The following is a 2,500-nucleotide window of genomic DNA, read 5'->3' on the forward strand; positions in this document are numbered from 1 at the left end:
AGAGCTTGTTGGAAACCAAATGCTACTAGATTGGTCCAAATACATCCTTCAACAGGGGATCACTTGGCTCGCTTTACGAAGAGGAGCACAGCTATATGTGTTAATTCGGTATGAATCGCAAGATTTGTTTACCGACCTCTCTAACGCAAAAGGCGGTCTCGGCTTCGGCTGTTGACTGCGTCCGATTCAGGGTTATATAACTCTCGATTGAACACATTGATGTTCTATTGTTGGTGCTTCCAATAAAATTGGAACACTTAAAGCAGAACCGATTCAAATAATAGCATTCTGATCAATGATTGCATTCCTTGATCAAGAACTGCTGGAGTCATTGTGATGGCGAATTTTCTTCATAAGAAAATTGCAAAGAGACGGAACTTAATGAGACTAGTATTATGTTGTTTCTAGTAAGCGGAAGCTGAAACAGCAACATGTGAAAATCAAGTTTTGTTCAATGATCTCGAGGCGATAAGTACTATGAAGCAACTAGTAGCCTAAGCATGACTCAGATTTGAGACAGTCAAAAAGACTGGCGAAACTTCTTCACATGAAAGTTACATAGAGAACTACAAATGTATACAGCGAGTATTATGTTGTTTCTAGTAGGCGAAAGCTGAAACATCAACATGTGAAAGTTGTCTGCAAACTGTAGAACGATATGTGATTAGTACTGTGCTGTTACTAGTAGCCAGTCTGACTGTAGAAGCCAAGACAAAGGGAAACTAATGCATCTGAAAAGGACAAGTTATGGAAAGGTATGCACGATAAGTATTATGTTGTTTCTAGTAAGCGGCAGCTGAAACATCAACATGTGAACGTCGTTGTGTACAGTAACCTAGAACTATATAGTCCTTAGTAACGTGCATTTACTAGTACCTGTAATTGGTATTCAGACTCAGGCAGTTTGGAATAGTTTGGCAAAGATGCACCAGAGAAAACTGGGATTTGATACAGAAATTGTTGAATACAAGTATTATGCTGCTTCTAGTAGGTTGAATCCGAAACATCAGCATGTGAAAATTGAAAACATTTCTGGTTCGAATTGTCACAAGTATTTGGTGATCTGAGTAGCCAAACTCACTACAACGCCAATTGAAGGCAAAAATTCTCAACGGGAAAAGCTATTCTCATTGAATGAGCTAACAAGACGAGTATTATGTTGCTTCTAGTAGGCGAAAGCCAAAACATCAACATGTGAAAGTCTTGCTGAACAAATTTAATGTTGTTGAGCTCAGTACCGTGTGAATTAGTAGCCATAATTGGCGAGCGAAAATTGAACTGGCGAAACTTCGTCTTTGGAAAATTGCAGATGCCGAGCACTTATTTTGCAACGAGTATTATGTTGACTGTAGTAAGCGAAAGCCGAAACAGCAACATGTGAAAGCTGTTGAAATTTGTGGTCATTTTGCAATAAGTACAAGGAGTGTAACTAGTAGCCAGGTCAAAATTTGGGATAAGAATGAGCAAAAATTCTGCATGAGAACAGTTGAAATTATGAAACTAAATTACAAAGACTAGTATTATGTTGTTTCGAGTACGCGAAAGCGGAAACATCAACATGTGAACGTTTGTAACGAAGTTTCGTTAATTTTCAGCCTAGTACTGAGCAAGAACGAGTAGCCTCATCTCCAATCCCACGCAAAATGTAGTGGAAATATGTGAGTGAACCTTATTCACGGTGAGGGTTTCCCGAGGTCTGTATTGCAGCGAGTATTATGTTGCTTCTAGTAAGCGAAAGCTGAAACAACAACATTTGAAAGTTGGAATTAATGACTGAATGGAAACTTCGACCTGTGTTTGATAGTAGTAGCGAACAAAACTGCTGAATCGGTTTCTGTCTCATATTGGTCAGTGAACCAATTAAGAGACAATCAACTACATAACCTGAATTGGGCGAGAGAACCCCCTTAACTTAAGCATATCAGTAAGGGGAGGAAAAGAAATCAACTGAGAATCCCTTAGTAATGGCGAATGAACAGGGAAAAGCTCATCGGGAAGAGAAATGGCAACATTTCTCGGTGTCCGGTATGGTTTGATGCTAGACTGGTGAATTTGTCCTGATGTCTACTGGAAAGTAGCATCAAAGAAGGTGAAAATCCTGTAAAGGTCATTTTCGATACCAGTCATAATGGCTCATTCCTATGAGTAGAGTTGTTTGAAAGTGCAACTCGAAGCTGGAGATATGTCTCTCCAAAAGCTAATTATAAAGCGAGACCGATAGTAAACAAGTACCGTGAGGGAAAGTTGAAAAGCACTCTGAAGAGAGAGTGAAAAGTACGTGAAACTGTTGAAGGGGAACTGGAGTGAGCGTTACCATACTCAATGCCTTGATATTATATTCTCGGCTACCGAGTAGTGTAGTTGTCGTCTTTTGGCAAATCTTGTTAATGAATCGAGCAGAAGTTTTCCTCGGAATTCTTCTTGTTGATTCTAAACAAAATGAGATAAATTGATCTTGATTGCCTGTCTGACCTCAACTTCCTATTCAATGCTCTCTACA

The 2,500-nt window shown here is 39.3% G+C and overlaps 1 non-coding gene and 1 pseudogene across 1 annotated transcript in view; both read left to right on the forward strand.

Moving 5' to 3' along the window:
- Window positions 1-43: 43 nt before the first annotated feature.
- LOC142356920 (5.8S ribosomal RNA) lies at window positions 44-195 on the forward strand (annotated as a pseudogene).
- Window positions 196-1,879: 1,684 nt separating this feature from the next.
- Window positions 1,880-2,500, forward strand: part of LOC142356922 (large subunit ribosomal RNA) — a 3,525-nt gene continuing 2,904 nt past the window's right edge. The window contains exon 1 of the ribosomal RNA XR_012761518.1: window positions 1,880-2,500. This exon is cut by the window's right edge and continues 2,904 nt beyond it. This is a non-coding gene — a ribosomal RNA (large subunit ribosomal RNA).

The sequence above is a fragment of the Convolutriloba macropyga genome, unplaced genomic scaffold (assembly GCF_964194025.1).
Source record: "Convolutriloba macropyga unplaced genomic scaffold, txConMacr16.3 SCAFFOLD_4428, whole genome shotgun sequence".
Taxonomy (NCBI): domain Eukaryota; kingdom Metazoa; phylum Xenacoelomorpha; order Acoela; family Convolutidae; genus Convolutriloba; species Convolutriloba macropyga.